Raw genomic sequence first — 11,647 nt, 5'->3', positions numbered from 1 at the left:
CAGAGTGGCTGTTCGCCTCATGTTGCCTTGCCACAGGGCTTGTGGGGGATGGCCAGTCGTCGTCTTGTGGGTGCCCCTGCGTGGTATCCTCATGGTGTACGGGATGGAACAGACAGGGGGATTGGGACAGGTCATGGATGGATCTGACTTCGACATCCCCGTCTTCTGTGTCGGAGCATGCTGCCATTAATGGGGTGTCACCTATGGTGCTGCTGCCACCAGAGGCAGTGCCTTCTGTGGCATCCATTGGGGGGACCTGTGGTGCTGCTGTTGTGGGCATGCTGGCTGCTGGGGTGCCTGTTGATGTTCCCTCCTGTGTGCTGCCACTTGATTTGTGCTGCTGCCGTGTCTTGATGCGTGCAGCTGAGGTGGAGGGTCTTTGGCCGTTGGTCTTGGCCCTCTTTGCAGGTGTGCTGGTAGGGGTGTCCTGAAGCTCGTCGTTTGGATCGGACCCTGTGGTGGAGTAAAGGAGGGCGAGCGTTATTAATGGGTCTGTGGGAATTGGAATGGCAATGTATCACATGCATTGGGGTGGTACCTGAGGGTGATTTGGGTCGGGGCCTTGGAGGTGCTTTCATTTGTGTGTGGAGTGAGGGTGCAGTTGTTTGGCAGCCTGCAGTTAGGGTGTGCCTGCTGCACGTGTAGTGGGTGTTTTTGGGGTTTTTAATTATTTATGTATTTATTGTGAGTTTTAAAGTGCGCTATCAGGCCAATGTGTGTGGACGTTCTCCTGGCCATGTGTTGCTGTTGCGCTATGTGGACACATGTGATTCACATGATTGGACATTGTGGATTTGGCATGGTTTTATTTGGGCCACCTACCGGATTCTCCGGATGTCTGCACTCATTTCTCCATCCCTCCGACTCCCTCTATGCTCTCCATTCCAATGGTGGAGGCACAGATTTCTTCCCAGGGGGTCAACTTGATGGGTGATTCCGATCCTCCCCCGGTGGCTGTGGCAATGTTGCGGTTGGCAGAAAGTATGCTACGGACGCGTATCCGCAGGTCGTCCCATCGCTTTCTGCATTGCTGTGGGTTGCGGGGTGCGGTCCCCACCGCACTTACCCGCTGTGCCACCAGGGCCCATATGGCCTTCTTGTTCGCAAGTGCCGTCCTGGTCATTTGCGTGGAGAAGACGGCGGCGGCATTCTCCTGGAGGGTCTCTGTAAGCACGGTGAGTTCCTCACGGGAGAAGTGGACCTGCCGCTTGCGGTCGCACGCTTTCTTCGCTACTTTTCCCATTTTTCTTGGTTTCACTAGGGTGGATGACGGGTTGGCATGTGTCTCAGGGTAGTGTTTTTAGTGGTTGTGTGGATTTTGTGGTTTTATAGGTGTACGGCGTGTTGTTTCCCGTTCCGGGCCCATGTTTTTACTTCCGTTTCCGTATATTTACGGTCACCGTACTTTCCGGTTGGCGCTCACTGCGGTGTCCGCTAAGATTGGTGGCGGTATTGCACCTAGGGCGCCGTACGGCGGCGGTGTGGGCCGTTTTGGGGTCATTTCCGCCATCGCGGACTTTGCACTTCCGCCATGCCGTGGTGCTCGTGCCCGATGGGTCGGAATGGGCCGCACTTTGCTCCATCGTGCAATGGCGGAAACGCTATTTACGCTGTGGCGGTCCGGTCAGTCACTTTCCGCCAGGGTCGTAATGAGGGCCAATGTCTTCAAAGGTAGAGACCCTCTCAGAACGAGCATCCACTCTGCAATTAGTGGTGGCACTGGCGTCTCGACTTTCCTTCAACTTCTGCTGCCACTGTAACGTGCAATTACGACAATCACCCCACCTCCTGCTTCTCCTTATGGCCTGCACCTGAGGAGTGGGTCATTAACATCCCTGGGCTACACCTTGCAGTCCAATTCTTCTACATCCCTCTTCCTAGTCCGAGTACTTTGGGCATTGTGGGACTTGAAGTCCCCAATGTTCAAATGACCCCTTTTACTCTGAATATTGGTTCCAAATTTACCTACTCCACTTGTATACATAATTATATCTTCCGAAGGAATTTTAGAGGGACTCAATGAGGGTTTCTGATTTAGGGGCGGTGTATGTTTATGAGTACTTAAGATGTTAATGTTCTGATTGATTTTAGCAGTTTTCACAACTATCAAGATAAGTAGCCTTGGGAAGGGAAACCTCACTCCGGCAGCAGGCCATTACATATTCTGACATTGCTGCCATCTCTTCCTCTAAGGAAGACAAATATTGTGTCTTTCCTAACAGAGTCCTCTGTTCCCTTAAGGCCCTTCTCCTCCCAGGTGGTCCTCCTGGCTAATACCACCCACAGGGTCAGGAAGTGGCTGCCTTCCCTTGGCCACCTGGGAGGAGACTTTAGTTAGAGTTTTTTTTTGAGGATTCCCCATCACTCTTAATTCTCCCCAGACTCCACCTGGGTTTCCCGCAGTTCTCGCGAGCAGTTTGCTGTTGGCTCGTTGCTTCCTTCTGCTTCACCTGCACCACTACGCGAAGGCCTGGGGATGATGGTCTCTACGTTGTTGTTGGACAGAGCTGTCCACCTCCCAGAGGTCACACCACCAACATGACTTTCCTGACGCTCGAGTGAGTCGGCTTCCTGCCGGCTCACGGGATTCTCCTGCGGCTTTCACTCTTCTGTCGCCTCTCTTTCGAAGACTAGCTTCTCTGCACATCTGACAGCTTCCCCGGTACGAACTTCCTGGGCTTTATTGGCTCCTGGCCGGCTTCTTTCTCTTTCCTGCATTTCTCATTGTTGTCAAGTCTCAAGGAAGGAAGTGTGGGGGGGTTACAGTATCACACAGTAGCACTTTCAGTTACACTCTGCAGAGTTTAGGGTTTTTACAGATGTAAGGGCATGGGGTTTAGGGAGCTGCTTAACATAACAGGAGTCCTTATCCCCACGAGGGGAGCCTATCCCTGTGAGGTCCCACTTTCCGCCACAACTAGGGGGACTATTGGGTAGTGGTCTCCCCTCCCTCGCCTCACAGGGAAGGGCTCCCCCTGGGGAGAACTGATGAGACCTTGTGTGTGGATCATACAAGTAAATGGTCATTGTTGCCCCTGAACCAACCAAGTGCTCTTGTTATTCCCTTATTAACAAGTTGAATCTATATTTGTGCATTAGTTCCAGTCTTTATAGTACAATGATTCAGGTCCATAAATCATCTTCTCCATAGCCACGTTAAGTGACCCAGTATATTTATTTCTTCATAAAGTCCACAAGTGTCCTAAAGCCAATGCATTTCAGAGCTCGGTCCGTCTTCAAGGTTAAACACTGCAAATGGTTAAACAGTTGTGCATATCTGGGTAATTCCAGTAACCTGCATAAGTTTAATGGGCATTTTCTGCACTTGACATGTAATAAATGCACAAAACTAGTACAATGAATCGAAGCTGCAAAACCGTTTGACCCTGTGAATCGGCACACAGCCACACTGGTACCCAGGACCTCACTATTTTAAAGGACCCCTGCAGTTTTTTTTACCAGTCTCCACCATGTTTGGGAGCACACAAAGAGGACTCATCTTGTCCCCTGAGCCCCTGGATTGGGACTCACAGCACCATAAGGGCAAGGAAATCTCTTCCAATTGTTCACACACCGCCAAGAAGTCTGGTTTGGTGCTGGCGGACCACAAAGAACTGCCCAACTGTACTATTGGCTGCTAACTGCCCGCTTGGCGGTCTATTTGTGAGCCCTAGAGACTGGTTCGGTGACCTTTATCCTGTTTGCAACCAAGAACATTTACTTTCCTTACACCCCTGACTCATTACTCAGAGAGCTACATCTTGCTATCTTTGCTTTATCTGTGTTCTTTCCATAGCAGTGGATTTTGTATAATTTTATCCTGTTTGCAACCAAGAACATTTACTTTCCTTACACCCCTGACTCATTACTCAGAGAGCTACATCTTGCTATCTTTGCTTTATCTGTGTTCTTTCCATAGCAGTGGATTTTGTATAATGTTTTTCTAATTGGGTATTATTGTGCATGGCGAGTTTAATTAAAGTATATATATTTTTATAGAAATTTTATTGGACATTCCTTTATTTTGGACTGTTATACTTGGAATTTTGGTTTGCTACTGAACCACATTCACACCACTCTTGAGAGTATTGTAAGGAACTCATGGTGGCAACAGTAAAGACAGACACAAATTATCACAGTTCTAGGGTGTTTATTAAACTGTATGCATGGGTGAGAAAAACACCTAATCTAAAGCTAAGATGGGAACAAGCTACAACCATCAAAAAATAATAAGGCAGTCATAGTAGCGTATTGTCAAATAAAAAGGGCCTATGCAAAAAAAAAAACTATTGCCAATGCTTACACTAAGTAACAAAAGAGTCTGGGATAATGTTCACAAGTAAAGAAAGAAGTGTTCACAAAATGATAAATCAGGATCGTATGGCTGGGTCTCCCTTCCCCACATTTTAAACACTGGACAAGGTTGAACTTCTGAGCACAGCACACTCCTGGGCCTCTTCTGCACGGGGCTCACAATTCCATTCAACGATACCAGAAGCTTCAGGGGCCAAGTCTCTTTTCTACAAAGTCCCTTTCCTTAGAAGACCTGCTGGATCAAAACAACAAACAAACAAAAGTTCCTTCGGAGGTCTTGCACCTTGGGCAATTCCTCTTCGCCCCCTAGGATCTGCCTCCGCCGGGCTAAGATCCTCCTTGCAATGTGGGCCTCCCTCTGCTGGGTCCACTATGGCCTTTTACTCAGAATATCAATACTATCAAGATGCAGGATTTACTTCTCTTAATTATCGCCTTGGCATCCTTCCGTCAGGTTCAAATAACCATCTTTAACACAGTTCATGAATTTCTAATACAGTTCATGATTTGCTTCATCTCATCAGAAAGCATGGTTTCCTTTTCTCTAGCTTTCTCTTGGCAATGGGTCGGAGACTTTTGAGTGTACAAGGGTTTTGACGTGACCCCTGTAGGGCCACTCTGACAATTCACGTCGCCCTTTCCTAGGGTCTTCTGGTACTTGCAGTTGTAACTCAAAACAAAATGAGCCAGCGACAGTCCTTTGAATGAGCACTCCTGTGGCACCTGGCCACTCTGCAGCTGTCGCTTCTCTGGGCTTTCCAAAAAGTTCAAACACAAACACGTTTTTTGTCCTCAAGTTCCTTGCGTTCATTTAATGTTGCCACTTGCAAACTTGCGCTCAAAACAGTTAGTTTGCTATCAGCTCCCTCCAACTCACCGGTTGTGCTGAACCTGTTGGCTTGTCTTGCTTCTGGAGTCAAGGATGGTTCCACGGTAGCTAGTGTGCTATCAATGCCAGAGGCCCCCATGCACTGACATCTGTTCGCCACATGCTAGCTGTAAATCCGGTCTTATGATTTCCCTCTTGGACTTTTCGTGGGTCCGAGTTGAAAAGGGGAAGGGCAGTTCCCCCTTTGTCGTCCATCCAGGTCTTGCTGCATTTCTCCTCCGTTTGAACTGCCGGTCCGGTGTAGCTGTTTCCTTGTGCGTTCGTCCTTGCTGGTAGTATTCTCTCGTGCTCTGTCTTTACCTTCCCCTTTGATGAAGGTAAAGGCCCGTCAGGTGTGTGTGTGGTTATTGTCAATTGCCTAACCCGTGTGTTGGGAAATGTCAGGTAAATGGCTCTGGTGTTCGTCCGTTGTATGTCACGGTGTAAGAAAGTGTTTGTGTTGGAAAAGGGGGGGTAGAGCTTCTAAATATCCTACAGGTTAGGTTGGGGAAAAGGTGTTACAAGGAGGGACTACCGCGTCTCAACCTTCTGTGTCCCACTTCCACTCCCTGAAGACCCCTCATCCAAGTGATCCTCCCCACTGGTCTACCCCCAGGAACTAGATCCAATAGCGATGGCTGTGTCCTGGCCACCTGGATGACAGATCTCCGGGGACTAGAGGGTGAGACACCTTCAGGTTTCTCACAGTATAGCCGTCACTCCACCCACATTACCACAAAAGGCAAAGGAGGTATATCTCTTAACTGGACAAATGGGGCTGTGGCATGGGAAATGCGATGGCAGTATCTTTTTGTACTTGGAAACAGGGGGTTGATCTCTTTATTCACAGCCACAGTAGATCAAATAATAATTGGACTGTTTAGGATGATTGCAATATTCAAGACCACCTTAAGAAGTGCCATCCAATCACCTTAAGAAGTGCCATCCAATGGCAGGAAAGTATTCCTATCACTATCAGTATGTAGCATGCCAACCAACCAGATAGTGCGGTAGTAATGTTATTGTAATGATGACTATGTTTGAGGGTTGGGACCTGGGTGGGGTTATAGATAATGGATTAACCAATGGTAGACTCCAATGTATAGGGATCTATAGGGGTTTCAGTTAGTGTATGGAGTTATTATGTTTGAAACTGTTGCATATTCTTTTTCGCACCTTCAAATCCACAACCAGATGTTGAGTTTTTTTGTATTTTGCTTTACTGCCGGCCAACACTTTGTTAATTTCTCGCACATGGCGCACTTCCTTATTTCTTGTTAATGGACTGGTTTTGTGTGCATTCTTACATTTGGTGACCACGAAGGGGCTCCTGCGTCCTCGGAAGGCCGAGAGCTCCTCGTCGCCCTCCTTGACCAGCAGCATTGGCCTTTTGAGATTGATTTCTGTGCGTAGAAACAAGGGTGTGAGCCGGCACCGAATTCTGTGCAGGCCCGCACTATCCTGCAGGACGCCCACTGAGCAGGGTGAGGCAGGCATTTGCAAGAGGAGGCTTAGCATAGTGGGCCTCGGAGATACATGGAATGTGAATTTACCTGTGCATGAAAAATGAATCGGCGTAGAAAATTGTGGTTTTATTATTGAGGAGGAGGAGGAATTATGCATTGAAAATAATACTCCCAGTAAATGGGGAATACCATGTGGTATAGTTATAGTGTGTTTACAGTGAAATATTAAGGAAGTGAATACGCCTCTATAAGAGCAAGGGCAGCATTGCATAGACTATAGGGGGTATTGTAAAGATGGTTTGGTTTTCCCTCTATAACGGTAAGGGGGCGAGAGGAGTTGTGGATACCCTCGCGTTATAGAAGCAAGGAGGTGTGGTTTCCTTCCGTCCCTGGTAAGGGGGCTGAGAAGGTGTGGTTACCCTTGCATTTTAAAAGGTAGGATGTGTGGTTTCCCTCTGTCCCAGTTAAAGGGGCATGAGGGCTGGTAGTAGAATTAAATTGTGTTCTTTTTGATACATATGTGTTGTATAATATGTGTTTTTTGTGAAAATATACTATAGGTTGTGGTTTATTGGTGGCTTTGAAAGTATTTGGAGTGAAAGATTTGAGTGTGGCGTGTACATTAATAAGTGCTTTGGGTAATAAGGATGAAAATGTGTTTTATATAATATAGGATGACGAAAGCTGAGGGTATGTGTAGTTGTTCAATTCAGTACCCACGGTTAAAGTTTAAAAAAAAAAAGATTTTTACAGCTATAGTGACTGTCAAGGTTGAAACTGGCCTTTCGATTGCCATCCAGGTCTCCCATCCATGCAGTAACTAGGACAGACCCTGCTTACCTTCAAATTGAGCAAGGGGCCAGCTTCCTCAGGCCATGTTGCCGATAAATGAGAAATGGGCTGGCCCTTTCCTTGCTCTGAAACTAAGCAGGGTCAGTCCCAGTTACTGGATGGATGGGTGACCGAATGGGCATCCAACTTATCATATTTTTTTAAACCGTACTACTGTCAGTCCTTGAAAGTTTTGCACTCAGAGACCATTTTTGCCTTTTGCTATATTGCATTCTGGTATTTGTAGTCTCCCAGTCAATAATGAAAAAAGATATATTTTTACAGCAACGGTGGGTTTCCCATACCTGCAGTACCTGGCACAAACCCTGCTTAGCTTCAAAGCAAGGAAGGAGTCAGCCCCCCAAGGCCATTTTGCCGAATAAATGAGCCTACATTACAAGACCACTTACAGAAACATGGCCTAAGGGGGCTGGATCCTTTGTCGCTTTCAAACTAAGCAGGGTCGTCCCGGTTATTGCATAGATGGGAGATAGTCCACAGTACTGAATGCCATGTGTTTTGTTAGTTTTAAATATCTCATAACACATGGCATCCACTACTGTCAGTCCTTGGAAGCTTTGCACTCAGAGACCATTTGTTTGCCTTTTGCTGAATTGCATTCTGCTATTTGTAGTCTCACAGTTAAGATGGGGGAATAATGCCACAATTGTACACTTTTTGCCTAACATAGTTCTATAAGGATTTATATATCTGAGTGATACTATGGAATATGTTCTTTTCAAGTTAGCTTTATGAAGCAAAGCCAGACATGGGGGTGAAGAGGGGAAATGATGGGAGGGCAAGTAAGTCATGAGTATTTGCCCATGATGTGGCAAGGGAGTTTGCCTTAATGGACAACGGTGCAGTCATTTCACCCTAATTGTAGCTGTTTTTCAGTGCACCAGTAAAGGACAGTATAATTTATTTTTAGAGCGTGGATGTTACCCCTTATTTTGTTTAGTTTGGCAAGCTTGCTCAAGTATTTGGCTACCAGGATTTTACTCTGTGTGTCATGTTCCCAGTGCAGACACTACTCACAAGACCACAAGCCCTTGTCTCGTATTGGGATTTCGTTTTCCAGGGAATATTTCAGGACAGATTGCTGGGCTTAAAAGTTCAGCCCCTTTTATACTTTGCCAGCATATTTATTGGAACATTTCCTCTCCCAAGTTATTTTTCTGGTTTTCATTACTTTTTTTTTTAAAGTCCAATGCTATTTTGTCTTGCCCACTTTCTTCTAAGGGAAAGGTTAAATGAACTACATTTGTGTATTTCACTTTAAGATATTTGTTCACATTCTCCCGCTCACATCATACCCTGCTTACTGACAATCATGAGATTTATTCAGAGACACTGGCAACCAAACTACGGCTATGGGCTAAATTTCCAATGTCGCTATATGGGAGACTCTCCTTGCTCAAAAGAGTGGTAGTCCCTAAATTACTAAATTACTTTGGTAATATTCCTATATGGTCTGGTAGTACGTTTTTTAATAGATTTCGAGCGCTGACTACTGAATATGTATGGGGGGTATGTGTACCTAGACTGAAATGGGAAGGACTGGCCGCGCCATTTGAACAAGGAGGCTTAGCGGCACCTGATTGTGAGCTATATTACATAGTTTTGCAATCTCAGTATGCTGGCCAATTGTACTCTACTGATGGCAACCCGAACCGTCAGGCCCTGGAGGCATATAGTGCCACACCAAAACATTTGAAGTCAATTATATTTGGTAACCGACTGTAACGAGTGCCCTCTGTAAGTTCCGAAATAAGCACACTGAGACTGAAAGTAGGTGTTATGTTTGTTTCCGAAACAACTTTTATTAAAATTAACTTTCTATTCTTTTGTTTTCTCTTAGGAAAAATAATACGTGTCTTGACTCTTGGAAGGTCTTGAGATGCCGGAAGACTTCAGCCAATACATATAGGTTATACTCAGGTAAGTCTCTGACCAGAATCTTTTCCCCTTTTTAAAAGTACTGTATATAGTTTATTCTTTGGTTCTGTTCGGTTCACGTTTAAACCTCTGTTCCTTAGGCTTATTCTCTTCCTTTCTTCCTAACACAACCGCTTTATTCAATCTATAGTCTCTGTATCACTATTCTTTCAATTAGTTCTCTTGCTGGTCTTTCTCTCTTGTCTCTTCTTTAGACTCTACAATTGCTTGCTCTTAGTTTTCCATCTTATATGTATGTGTCTGCTTCCTTATGACTTTATTAACGTTAACATCTTTTCTCCCTTTACAATATGCAGTCTTTCTTTGTTCATTTACACATTCAATCTGTCTTTCTAATATTTCCTTTTCAAATAGCCTCTCTGTCTTTACAACACTTGGATTTCAAACAAGACTCTTTGTTTCTCTCCTGCATACCTTCTTCACTTCACTCTTCACTTTCCCTCACTTACACGCACCTTCTTTTCCAACGTTACTTTTCCTGCTGGATTAGGTCCTAAAAAAAAGGTTTTGCGCAGTTTCCTCCGCGCGATTGCCTGATCAGCTGTTCAGACACACACAGCATCTCTTCTCCACCCTCCTCTAACTGATCGTTACTTCGCAGCGGTCCTGTGTGGACTCTGCCCCTCCTTTACCAACTTTGCGGGCAATGAGTCATGCCCTCAGCGCTGCTTTCTCTTTCTCTCTCACCTTCAGTTGACGTGAAACACTGTTCGGGGTTTCGGAAACCTTAATGAAGTGCTCCTCCTCACACTGTTCTTTACCATACATATCTTGATCGTGTCTTCGTCATCCGTGGCTGACTTTCCATTCTCCCCCTTCAATCAGCGTCACAAACCCGTCGGCATCTGACTTCCGTAAACACAGAAATATGTAGCGACTTAGGCGATCGCTTTAGAGGGAAGGACTAAACTGTGAAACAGCGCAACGGCGCAACAGGATTTCTTTTCAATTAAACTTTAATCTCTCCTTCGTATCAGGTGCTCAGTACGCCATTCATAACTGTTGTTTTTCATCTCCTCCGGCTCCGTCTCCTAGCAACCACAATACAAACAAAACAATGACTTGTTGACAGTAGCATACAGCTGGAAATAGAAGCGAGGCTTTGATCGGTTAATTGCTTTGTCAATTACTCCTTTCCCACCGACAGCCAGGGTTAACCCTTCATATGGCAGCTTGCCTAGTATTGTCAGAGCCTAAACTAGAAGGTATCCTCTTTGAATATATTACCTTAGATTTATCACACCGACACAAGGATTTGTGCTTGTTTGACCCAGTACACACAACAGTAAATGTCAGGTCGAGATTGTTTCAAAGGCTTGATGCGGTAACCCCATTTTGCAGATCTATCCCCTTGTGGAATTACCCAGGACTTCCCCCAGCATTTGACAAAGACATTCAAAATATGTGTGATATTGGGGAAGTGATGACATTAAGCGATCTGTTCCCGGACGGGAGGTTTATTGCACTGGTGGAATTTGTGGCCAAGTTGGGTGATAACCCAATCAGATCACTTCAATACTTACAGATGAGGGCTGTGGCACATCGGTGATGGCCTTCGTTTCCTTAGGAACCAGTCACTTATGAACCCGTAGAAATGGTAGTCTGTAGTTGTGATTCCAGGAGGCTTGTATCTGGACTCTACAAGTTGTGTCAGGCTAATCAGATGTCAGACAATAGGGCTAAGGAGAAATGGGAGAAAGACTTACGCATTGTAATACATGAGGAACAATGGTTGCTCTGGTGCTGATTGACAAAAAAAAGTTTCCCTACATTCCAGTTAGTACAGTTAAAAATACTAAATCAATTGCATTATATCCCTGCACGCATTTCAGGATTTGCACCAACTATTAGTAATGAATGTATGAAATGTGTTAGAGCTAACACGGACTCCTTCCATATGTATTGGGACTGCCTGTTGGTTGCCCGGTTTTGGCAGGAGGATGCAGACAACTTCTATGCTATTACCAAAATACCACTTGTACTCCCCCCTCCTTAAATACCTGCTGGGAGACATTGGAAAGGTCAATGGAAAGGTTTGTAGACTCTTCAATCTGAGCTGTATAATTGCTAGAAAATGTATCTTGAAATACTGGAAATCCAGAACAGCCCCTAGTGGAACGGAATGGCTCAAGGAGCTAACCTATGCTTACGAAAGGGAGGAGGATTATATTGCAATGGTTATTTCTAGATTTAGACCGAAGAACATTGG

This window comes from Ambystoma mexicanum, chromosome 7p (assembly GCF_040938575.1).
Source record: "Ambystoma mexicanum isolate Mex_15411 chromosome 7p, UKY_AmexF1_1, whole genome shotgun sequence".
NCBI lineage: Eukaryota > Metazoa > Chordata > Amphibia > Caudata > Ambystomatidae > Ambystoma > Ambystoma mexicanum.
The sequence above is the reverse complement of the archived record's forward strand: the minus strand, read 5'-3'. Positions refer to the sequence as shown.